Consider the following 13,022-nt stretch of genomic DNA (forward strand, 5'->3'; position numbering starts at 1 on the left):
TTCATCGTTCTAATAAAAACCCTCCATAAAATAACTCTTCCAAACACAGAAGCTTGGTTGAGCGGGCATTAATTCAGTAATAAATTGGAGGACAAAGGCTCAATCTAAACAAAATGTGCTCAGCCCTTATCCTTCAACGAGTGTTACTTTTTTACGTGCATATTTTCATTAATTCCAGGAGCCACAGAAGTCTTTATGTTGTGTGAGAATATATGAGCATGCTGCTTCCCTGAATTAGTTAGTCAAATCTGAAAACAAAGCAAACAGTGGTGAGATTGAATCAGGGCCTAAATCTCCATGCAAACGTTGATAGATGGACATTGAAGTGTTGACTATTCCGCTTGCTTTTGTTAGCAGTTTGCTCTATCACTGAGACCTTTCACAAAACATAGGCATTGCAGGATATTATTTTATGTGTTTTCAGAGACTAGAGCAGCTACTGTAATCCAGCCAAATCAACCATACTTTCCACAAAGAGATTCGTCCAAAATGCTTTAAAATAACACAATAAAATCATGAATAAAAACTGCAAACCTTGTTTAGAGTATATTGCAACCAGCAAGTGTTCACTAAATACAGGGCCTGATTAACAAGAGGTTAGTGACTGAAACTGTAGCAGCCATGAACTATTCTAATTTTTTACAGAACAGTGATTTCTCTGGAGGCTAAAATCGACAGCATATAATGTGCAATAAAAACAGTAACATAAATTTTTTTTTGTCCAGTTTAGCATGTACCATAACTCAATTATGGCTCAAATTGTTATTCAAGTGAAAAGACAAAGCACTTTGTCAGTACACCGAATTTTACACTATTTTTACTATTCCATTTCATAATAGAGGGAGGTCTTGTTTCGTTAGGTGTTTAAAATGCGGCACATTTTTTCCTCTTGCTGTTCCTGCGCCATTTTTATCAATATAGATATGTAATGCAGAGTTAACGGCATAAGATGAAAAGTTACAACTGAGAGGCAAAAGTCACAGCCTTCAAGGTAATAAACAGCAACAGGACAGAACTGATCCAATTTAATATCGCTCCCACCGAGCAGCAACAAAAAAAGATGTGCTTGAAGTGGCCTGTAAATATAATGGCCATTTGAGGTCATTGTAAGGAGGCAACGCTCGCTGGGGAGCAACAGGAGGTAGGGGGAGGGGTGGAGCAGCGGCAGGGGCTGGGGCTTGGGGGTGGGGAAGGAGCTGGGATTGAATCGCAAAGTTCAAAATAGCTCCGCGCTAACTTTTTCCCACACCAGCACCCCGCTCCCTCGCTGCCCACGTCTGCTTAGCGGCCGAGCCACACAAAGGACGATGAGGAGAGAGTCGGGCCAGCTCTGAAAAATTCCCATGATCCTCAACCAAACCATTACCCGGCAACTGCGGCTGTGAACACAGGTCTCTCAAACCTTTACAAATGCAGATATTGCAGAAACCCTGTGATTCAATACAGGAATTCCAAAACTCAGAATAAGAAAATATTCCCAGTAAAATGTTGAAAATAATAATTAGTTTTAATCACATTTAATTAAATTTTATAGAACTGGTGTATTTCATACTTGAAATAAATTTTCCTGACTCATCCTTTGTAAAAGTCCATGTAATCCATTGACATTAAAGATTTACAAAATTGATAAAATGATTAGAGACTTGAAAAAAAGACTTGTTAAAGGCGGTACTAAACAGATACATCATTTATGTGGTATGAAATAGTTACACCCGTCTTACTGTATATAGTTCATGATGCACTGACAGCATCAGTTAGACATTTAGCACCATGTTGGTATGTGTGTCCACTGGACTCTAGCCTGTAGCGGGTATTGAATGAAAGTGTTAAATGTTAAATTCTACTGACGTGGGGTCTTCACTGACCAGCTGCTCATTTTAGTGGTCCACCAGATTAAAAAGCTGCGGAGCCTCTCACTTAATGGATTGTGTTTCGTGCACTTCAGAGAAAAGAACTTCATTCTGAGCCACTAATGCACAACACTCCTCTGTGGGGCTCAAGACACCTTGGGCGAAAATTATAAGGAGAGTCCTTCAGAAATGAGAAAGGGGGTGGCAGCAGCAGTAATCGCCTTTTACTGCAGCGGATTTCCAACCTCGGCACTGTTATAAAGCAAGTTTAAAGATAAGCACGGTGCTTTCATAATTTTGCCGCCGCTAACCTATGAGGCATTTCCAGTTCAATGCAGGTCCCAATAAATCTACAGCAGTTTCTACTTCAACTTGATCTCAAACTTTGTCTCCCACATGAAAATAGTCCACACGTAGACATGCATTAGAATTAGACGCGCTGGTATGCAAACGCATCTGGTGCGAAACCTGAGCACACCACATTGCACGCTGCAATAAAGTAAGGTTTATACATGGAATGGAGAAAAGTGGGTTTCTACACAAGCGTATTGACAGGAGGAAGAAAGTGCTGCACACGCTCCACGGAGGAAAGCATCCGCTCGTCACCGCGCGGATCGCGCGGCCCACTCGCTCCTAATGAGTCACGCCGATCTCTCATTCCCGCCACCCCGGCGCAGATGGGCCCTGGCCTCTCTCGGAGGTGCGCTACACCTCCCACCACCTTTCGCAACTCCATCTGCTCCCGCGGCCCCACCAGTCGCTTACGGAACATGTCGTCTGCGCCGGCTCTCCTGCAAAGCACCTGGTCGGGTGAAACCAGCGTTTTTTACGAATCAGCTTCGCTCACTTGACTACATTTCCTTACTGCATCCAGCATGGCCAAAAAAGTTAAAAAAAGTTTTTCATTTCAGAATAAGGTCATTACTTTTATTACCTTCAATTCACGCAACACTTGCACACTGTATGCATGGTAAGCAATGCAATGTCATTTTTAAGGGAAAGACCAAATTTTGGTGAACGTTCTTGGTGACCTTAAGGATCACCATATTGACAATAATGACATCATAACTCTGTGACAGTGTGGAATAGCAGATAAGGGCTCAGAGGCTGCATGTTCAAATCTCATGTGGAGCACCGTCCTAGAGCAAATATGTTTAACCTGTCGTTTAGTAAAATATTCAGCTGTCTAAATTGATAAAGTGCATGTCACTCTAGATAATAAATAACTAAAAATTAACTTAATTAAATAAAATAAATATTACCCTAATGATAATTGCCAACGTGCCATATGTTGATCTAAAAGGGAAATCCAAACATAACGACGTTCGGACTCGTGCTCAGCGAAAGTGTCGGGAGCCCGTGAGAAGGTTTTCGCCGCACTGAGATACGCGGCGCGGAACGAGAGGATTCCCGGAAACTCCCATGATGCCGTTTAATGCTGCATTCATGAGAACAGCCAAAGGCCAAAAAACACAAATTCCCCCCCGCCTCCCACCAGACTCAGCACTTATCTGGAATGGGACCACATCTCCATGCGGGAGCACAGACAAGAAGACGCTGCCGGTTATCTGAGTGTGTGCAAATTTATTTGAATGAACGGTGCCAGATTGATAAGGAAGTCTCCGCTGCTCTCATAACAGAAGGAGGCCCCAGACACGCAGATCATTTGGCTTTCCCATTGATGCATTTTCTTTTGGTTTGCTTTGGTCAGGTGAATTTTCTTGGTTTGGCAGAGTATTAGGGATTTGGGACAGTCAGCTTAAATGTTTACCACCACTAATAATAATAATAATAATAATAATAATAATAATAATAATAATATGTTTTTGTTTCTTTCATTTGAAATCAAACAGACATTCAGTTGATATGTACTTTATTTTCTTAGTTTCAAATGACATTGGTTTGGTTTGTTTCGTTTTAGTATTCGGTTAGTTGCTGTGGATTTTCTTTGAATTCCATTAAACGGTGTTATTAATGAAGAGTAGAAGCATTGTTTCCTGTGAGGAAAATGTACATGCTCATTGATGAACAATGTGTGATCATAAAAAACGTCACTGAAAATCATGGTGGGGTACGCATATTGTGTGAAAAACAGCAAGGGGCCTTAAGGACAGTAAAACATATTTTAAGAGGACACTTTACCTAAAACTATTTAAATGAATGGCAGTTACCATATCATAAATCCCACACACCCCGCAAAACACAGACATACACAATGGGTCTCATTCACAAAATCTTTCTTAAATTCTTCTTACATTTGTTCTTATTAAAAGTCCCTATGAAAAAACAATGCAGGAATCATGAAACATGCGCAGACCTTCAATTTTGTGCATATCCCGGATGTATCAGAGGATGAATGGCAATTGTTCGCAAATTGAATATGCATATCTTTTCATGTTGATTTGGATAAGGAAATAGCAATCGCAAAATAATAGGCAAGTCACCTTCAGGGTTGTCTGGAAACATCAGCCATTCATCGCTTGTCCCAAATGTACCTGTGGTTCATATGAGTGGGCTCTAAAGACAGGCTCTCTCTCAAAGACACGATTAGCCAAGTAATCCAAAAGCAACAAATACATCATTGGTAAATGTTGGGTCTAGCTGCACACATGTGGGTCTTCATATTTCATCATTAATAATCATCATCAATCACTTTTATCAATAACAAAATTAATTATTTGTGTTACCGACAAGGTTATTATTGTAAACTAAAAATAAGACGAAAACTAAATGAAAAAAAAACATTATCATAAACAAAAATAAATAATAATACACATGGAAAACTAAAACTAGCAAACCTACACTTCAAGTAACACTAAACTGCTATTTAAATAAAAACTAGGGAAATTTAAAGGTTATTTAGATAGTTCTAACCAATAGTTTATTTAATATATCATAATATAAAAATAGCATTGATAAATATTCCGGTTAATATGAGGTCTGTAACTGCTTAAAATGACTTTTAATGATAAAACATTGTAAATCGAAAGGTCTTATGCATGTACCTTTATGCATGTTTCCAAATAAGCACATATTTTGATGTTACCGAAGAACAAATTCTGATAAGAAAAAAATGATGAATGCCGAAATGTTTGTGGACACATTCAGTAAGCACAGTTAAACAATCAAATCTGACTCATGTAATAGGTGAATTTCAGAGTGCTATGGTACAGACAGCTCTCGACTCCCAGCCACTCCCAGTGAAGCAAAAGGCCAGGCTGAACTCCTGTTTGGGAGAAGTTTGTCCTGCTTTCCTCCCTTTACACTCCATGTCAGTTCAGTCCTTTCCAAAAAAACAAACAAACAAAAAATAAACTCTGCTTGCCATTAACAAAACTTATTTAATAAAAAAGGTGTTTATACACACACAGTATGCAGTACTTCACACTACTGCTCTTTATAATATTTCTATTGGGTAAAGAAATAATGTTTGACTTATTCATAGAGCTCTGTTTGTCAGAGGAAGTCAGCTCAGAGTGAACTCAAACTCAAAACGAGACACAGATGAAAGTCTACAGTATCTGTTCAAAAGAGCACACCCCACAAATCACGTACAACCCCACAACAACTTACTGATGGTCACAAAAACACTAATAAGCCAACAGTGCTGAACAAGCAGTGTGGTCCGCTCAATAGCAGAGCACAATTGCAAAATCAAACTGTGTACAGCACAACCTGTACAGCGCCTGCATTATAATTACGCTTTTATTGTGCATCAGAATTTATTGACTTGGGCGTGTTCCAGTTCTCTCTCTATCTTATCAAAGGATCTCATGTTATCGGACACCAAATTTACTTGACACAATTGCAGCAGCTTTGTATGGCAGCAGCCTAAGCTATTAGGGAAACACAAATCTATTTTCAAGACGACCAAACTTTAACCACAGTGGATTACAATGGATTAAAAGTGTTATATTTCCCAATTTGGAAAGATAAGAACATGGAAAATAGCTACCATGTTTATTGTCAGTAGATGCATCATGCATGTAACAGACAGCCTTAAAGACAGATCCATCCAGTCACAAAAGTTATCTACTGAACCAAGCAGGAGCTTGACACCAAGGTGCTTATCCTGAGGATGACATTTTTTTTAAAAAGCACAGATTAGTTTTTCACTTTCCTACTGTTCAGAACTACTTGCCAGGAGTTGCCAAGTGGTGTCTTCAGCAAACACATGTTTGTTGTGCCGTGATGCACCCTAAGTGTTTGGTCTGAATCCTGACAACACCAGCCCTGACTGGTCAGGTGTGCCTTGGGGGGGACGTCTAATTCACCACACGTTTTATCAAGGGAGCTAGGATGTTGAGTCAGTACAGCATGTATCAGTGAGACTGTGCTGGGGCAGCCCCAAACCTGCCGCCATAGGGCACCCCCAAAATTTCAAACCCATATATGTCTAATTAACACATTTTCCATTAGCATTATCGCAATAACTTTCTTGTGAATATCAAGTTGTAGCGATATAGACTAATTCTTTCATAGAAAACGGGCTAGTTATAGCTAATTTGACAGGATCTCAGTGACGCAATTAATCACATCACAAAATATGACATAGGTGATCATTCCGAGGATTGTTTAAAATGGGAGGCGGGGCAAAAACAATAAGCAATTTAATCTATTAAGGCTATTTTTTTTTTATTTCAATAAAATTGTGTTCATTAACATTGCACATCATAAAATAGGACAACTTCTCTCACTGATAGCATTTTACAGTGCATGTTTTATTCCTACTAGAATCGTATGAACTTTGATGGAGTTGGATTAACACTTCATTAACAATCCTACGGAATTTTATGGAGGATGTTGCGGCGGCAGGTTGGATGTTTAACTATAACTGGGCACACACGGGGAGGCTGAAAGTGCTGGTCCATGCTGCGGTGTCCCATAGAACAACACCGAGCCACGGGCACGCTACGAGAGGAGCGGAGGGAGAAAAGGGCAGGGAGCAGCTGAACCATCCCGCTGCTGGAAAGACGAAAAGGGGCGGGTGACCCGTGCTCGGCGGGACGGGAGGGAGCTCCCTCGCCGAGGTCGCGCTCCAAAGTGCACCGGCGTTCTGTTTCACATGGCCGTCGCGTACGAGCCCGTGAGGAGGTCCCGCCCAGAACGGGGGAGAACCCTGCCCGCTATCGACCCGTCCGACGAGCCCGCTCGCATTCGCCTGGGACCGCAGCTCAGCCGATCCGAAAAACGAGAGCTTTCACGTCGCGCTCACCGCACGACATGTTCCGGCTAGCGTTAAAAACAGCCACGATTTGCTGGATTCGTTCAATTTCTTTTTTCACGAATTTATTTTTTATCTAAATTTTTTTTTTTGAAAGCAGTTTTGTATGAGAGGAAAACACACCCAATGGATCTTTTAGTATTTTGAGATACGTGACTAAGTTTTATTTTTCATGTGGACATAGTAAGAATCCTTTTAATTACACCACTAGAGATCTAAAGTTGCATTCCATTAAACAACTCAGTTGACACACTGTTAAAAACACACTTGCACTCTGACTTTTCAGCATATCAGAAAGAGCAACTTTAGCATTATGGTTTCAGACAGGAAATAAAACATCCTTACATAATATGAAACGTAATCCTTACATAATATGAAGTACTGGAACATAAATCCGGAGAGGCTTATTTTGTGCTCTACATAAACATTAAAAAATACATTGAATTATGGCTTCTGAAGGAGGAGAAGAAGCCCCTCCTCCTTCAGAAAAAGAAAAGCTATAACAAGGAGGAGAAAAAATAGCCTTCGTCCAAATTGCGCTCTTCAGACTTAGTTGCACGGTCTAAATATAAAGAAGGCCCTGGTGCAGAAGGGTTAAGTGCTCTCTGAAAAAAAAATCCCACTCCAGGCCCAACCCCCCCCCCCCCCCCCCCCCCCCCTCACAAAGGCCTCACAAACTCATGGTTCAAAATCATCCTTTGGGAACATTTGGGTTGTGACTAGACATTTTTCCAGGGAAACATTTTGACGGGGGAGCGATTAACCCTCCTGCAGAGAGCGATCGCTCATATTTGGATGATGCAGCGAAAGTTCAAAGATGACTCCGGAGAGAGAGGACCGAAGGGTGACGCTGCACAAAAAGCACACACTGAGACATTTGCATTAAAGGGAATCTTTTATTCATGCTTTACTCGCACAGGCACATCTCTCAGTGCGCACTGTCACAGAGGTCGCGAACACAGTCAATCCCAGCGTGAAGGGAGGACGTTTCAATACCAATCTGCATTAAAGCATTTCAGGCCGCATACAGTATCCAATTAAAACCAGATACAGTCTATGCACAACACTGTATTCAGCTGGTCCCTGCAGAGGGAAGGCAATGGCACAACAAAAAGACATTATCAATAAGCTGAAATATGAACAACTGTGAACATACATTATATGGAAACTATATAAGACATAATTATTGGCAAATGCTCTAATTTCCTAAGTAGTACAAACATATGACTCTTACTAATATAGCAAATGAAAATGCATACTGCATAGGTAAATCCTGATGGATCAGTCACATAGGGAATAATGCAGGAGAGCAGAAAGCATACCCTTTGGAATTTGTAATTCATCTAGCGTGAACTGGAGAAATTCAGATTGCATACAAACAAATTCATTTCTGCTTCTTGAAAGGGGGACACGAGCGTCACGTTTTCTTATTGACAAAGTCAACAAGTGTCAGGGCTTTTCAAAAGCCACTGTGTGTCGCGGAACAAAAGCCCGTAACTGCTTGCGTGCCGAGGTCCGTGTCAGTCATGGCTCTGCGACTTTTGTCATGCTAATGTGCCGTGACACGGCAAATGCACGGGCGAGGGGAGGGGTGGGGAGGGGAGGGGAGGGGAGGCGAGGGGAGGGGGGGAGCGTGGAGACAACTGCTTTCTCACGACTGAAGGCAGCCTCGAAGCTCGCGCTAAACAAAGCCAAGTTTACTGATGTGGATCACTCGGCAACTCTTTGTCAGCATTCTGTTTACCCGCTATACGTGAGCAGAGCGCGTATGAGAAACCGGCAACGTGAACAGGGCCGTCACCTCCCCACATTAAATGCATCATCGCTGTAAAATTCTAAGAAAAGGTGAGGCTCCACACACTAAAAGATTCCTCGACTTTGCATTAGCAATGACTTTAATTTTAATTCAATCGTGGTAACACATAGCTTTCTTCAGGACTTTAAGGTGTTATTCAGAACTCATGAGTCAGGCATAAACCCCAGCCCCGCTCCAATATCTCTGTTATTAAAGCACATCAGACAATATTATTATTTTTGTTAAACTGTATGTATAGTTATATACAAAATTGTGAATGAAAAGTAGGGCACAAAATGTAAGCACAGTTATTGAATAAGTTTGTAGTTAGCTTTTGTTAGCTTCTGAAAAAAAAAAAATGTTTCCCAGGGTTATCAGAGATACAAGAAGACATATCAAAATATTATATAAATGTGATGAGAACAAAATATTATTAAAAATATTAAAAATGCTGAAGTATTTTAACGGTGTCTTTAGGGGGATTAATGATAAATGTATCAAAGGCCAACGATTGGGTCCAATGGATACAACATACAAAAATGGATCCATATCACAATGAATCATAGCAAAATATTTATTTAAATGTCCATGAACTTACAGCAGTTTGCTTTCTAGGAACACTGCCAGCACCACTGTTTACAGTTCCGAATTGACCTCATCATTACTCACGCTAGTGCTGTTTTTTTTTCTCCTGTGACGTCAATACGTTTATGCAACCTCATTTTGGCAGTATGTGTACGTGGTAACAGGACTGTGTTAGCTGGATCATAAATAGTTTGTTTCCAAACTTAGCAAAACTTGTAATTTTGTCAAATATCAAACCATTGCCACATGAGTCAAAATCGTATCTTTTCGTGGTAAACCCTAAGGTTTACACCCCCAGTGTCTTTACGAGATGATGAAAGCTAATAGGCAGAAATCAGTCACATGATAAACCTGATACATTTTTTTGGTCAATGTAGTTATGACCAAGCAGCAACAATTATGACCATCGAAACAGGAATTTATGAGCCACCACTCTTAATAAAATGATCTGCTCAGCCTGAAACCGAACATCCAACCAAGAACCACTCGAGAAGTAGTGGCCACGTTCACAGATTTTAAAGAACTATCAACTTTCTGCTTTTACGTCAAACAAACAATCCTGGCAAAATTTTAGCAAAGAAAACATTTAAGATTATATCTGACAATCATCTGATTTACACATGAGTAAGCTGTGTCTCAGATCAGCTGGCAAAGAATTGACATGAACAGCTGATTCAGTTTCAGCCATCTCCATTAAGAACAGAGCCGCCAAGCATCGTAAATTCAGCTTCACTTTACATTACAAGATTCACACGATTGAATCCATGTCATGCAGTCTCTAAAAGTAACATGTTTTTTTAGATTAATGAGCTATAATCTTGGAATTACTAAGCAACCACAGAGCACTCTGCCACTCCAGAAATATGAATCTTATGGACCATGCAATGGAAAATAGCTCATTTTACAACTTTACTTCAAGTGTCAGTTTAACATTCTCAGATCTCAAACATTACTCTCATAAAAGCCTCTGAGATGGCTATAACATTTCATTTTTATCTTCATTTAATAAAGGATTCGTTTTCCACATTGAGAGCTGTTCCTTTGCTGAAATTCAACATTGTCATTCATCGTGGAGGAACATAAACACAGCGTATAAATTAGCAAACTTTCCATAGGTGGCTCTTTCTGCCTGTCAGTCAAATGCACGAGTCCTTAGACAAACAGGAAGTGGTTCCTGTTGATAAGTACCTCTCCAGGGCTGCACAGTTTAAAGGCAGCTAGAGAAATGGCAAGGTAAAATAGACACCCGTCTACTGAAAAAATACAGAACTTGGCGTGATCTGTTATTAGACTGGACTGTCACAGAACAGCTTTCCTGGCCTGGAGTTCCAAAAGGGAAAATGCATGGTGATGGACCACAGCATACAGGAGTGCCATTCCCTCTGAGAGCACAGGAGCTGGGGGAAGGGTGATGATGTCACACAGTTCCCACGTGCTCCAGGGATGGGTCTTAACCCCCGGATTGTGGGATCGTGGCACACAAACAGCTGGCCGGTCTTACGTATTCTCTTTGTCCGCTCAATGCGGCAGCTCAAATGGCCCGGGTGAAAGCAGGTGAAAGGCTGTCAGCCCCCGTCAGTGAATTATATAAGGGGAGCATTGAGACTGGCTAACAAGAAGCCACCCTGTTCAGAACCCGAGGTCACCAAGATGTCAGTCCGCTTCTTCACTGGGAAACTTAAGGATTTCATACGGGACCGTCAAAATACAATGCCCAACCCGTGCTAATCCCCAGATTTTTAACAATGCGGGGGAGGCATTAGCGAATTACAATCACTCTGTGGTTTTTGAGAGTGAAGCCGGGGTCAAGTATGGAGGGAGTCAGGTAACAAGAACTCATTTGTGACTACCCATATCGAATAAAGGAAAAAGACACTCCACTTTTAATGGATAATCACACAGAGAAAAGGCATCTGATCAGGCTAGGTGTGAGAGAACAAGCAAAGAACTGATTGCTTCCTTTTGGCAAATCACTCACAATTCTAAACGCTGTGATTGCAGGTACCAAAGCGAGCCCATGGAGAGTGTCAAAGACCTGCTGAATGTGACTCATTAAAAACTGTAAGAAAGCAGAACTCCACTAGTATGATTATGGTTGGTTTTAACCCAAGGCAGGAACCTGAGGTGACCCAACACCCACAGACAGGGATGGTAATTAGCACCCACGGTGAAACAGGCGTCCCAGGGAGAGAGCCACAGCCTTACTCAACAGATGGGGGCCCTGCAAGTATACTGTTTGTAATGCACCCTTTCGTGCAGTTTCACTGTAGCCAAACACTGCAGATAATGTATAGGGCATGGGCTCCCACTTCAAAAATGGCACAGCCACAGGTTATGCAGAGAAGTCATAGTTATCTCACACAAAGTGTGCAAAAGGCAAAAGTCTACAAAACACAGTTATGCCATATACATGTATATGTTCTGGGTCATTGTCTTGTTGCATGAAAAACATCTGCCCAATGATTTTGGTGGTATTTTCTGAATATTGGTGGATGATACGTTTCTTCTCACTTCAGCTGTCATTGTGTTAATGCAGTCACTAATTACATCATCAATGAAGACAAGTGAAGTGGTTCCAGATGCAGCCAAACAGGTCCAAATTATCACACTGCCTCCAGCGTGCATGACAGTTTAAGTCGCATGTCCAGGGTCCAGAACAGTCTCTCTCTTACTCCACCCTATCCTCGTCAGGCTCATCTTTGTATTTTTTTTAAATGTTGCCTTTCTGTTCTTGGTGCTGATGAGAAGTTTACATCTGGAAATGTAGTCTCTGTAGCCAAACTGGTTGTCATGCTCAGTTCTATGGCCCTCGTCTGCAGTTTTCTTGTCTTGTATCTTTTAGCTTATAAAGTAGATGCTACAAACACTTCCAAAGGATATAACCCATGCCCTGACACTCACAGCTTTCCATTTATAAATAATTAGTATGGTATACCTGGGAAATTTGAAACAGCTTATTTGTTCCAACACTTATGCTGACTTGACTCATTGAATGCCATTGTTATAATATAGCTCAATGTCTGTTAAAAAAAAAAAATAATAATAAAAATAAATAAATGCTAACATTGTGAATTCTGCCTCAAAGTCATTTTTTAATTTGAAAATACTGATTATTGTTTTCAAATTAAACAACAACAATAACAGCAACAAGAACAATTTGACACAACTATCCCAATATTTTTGAATTTGACTATATACACAGTGCAACCCGTAAGTATTTGGACAGTGACACAATTATTATTGTTTTGGGTTTATACTCTTGCACACTAAATTAGAAATTAAACAATGAAAATGAGGTTAAAGTACAGCCTGTTCAGCTTTAATCTGAGGGTATTTACGTCCATATTGGGTAATCCATGTAGGAATTACAGTCCTTTTTATACATAGTTAAGCAATAACTCAGAAAAGTAACAGATCAGGAAATATAATCCAAAATGGTGGCCGAAATCAAGATGGCGGCAGCCCATAATGTGTGTGTGCATATTTCTGATGAGGGGGTTGGCCACTGAAACAAATTGAAATCTCAGAAATCTCTACAAAGGACAGGTGATTTAATTATTTTTCTGGA

Source organism: Anguilla rostrata, chromosome 3 (assembly GCF_018555375.3).
Source record: "Anguilla rostrata isolate EN2019 chromosome 3, ASM1855537v3, whole genome shotgun sequence".
Classification (NCBI taxonomy): Eukaryota; Metazoa; Chordata; class Actinopteri; order Anguilliformes; family Anguillidae; genus Anguilla; species Anguilla rostrata.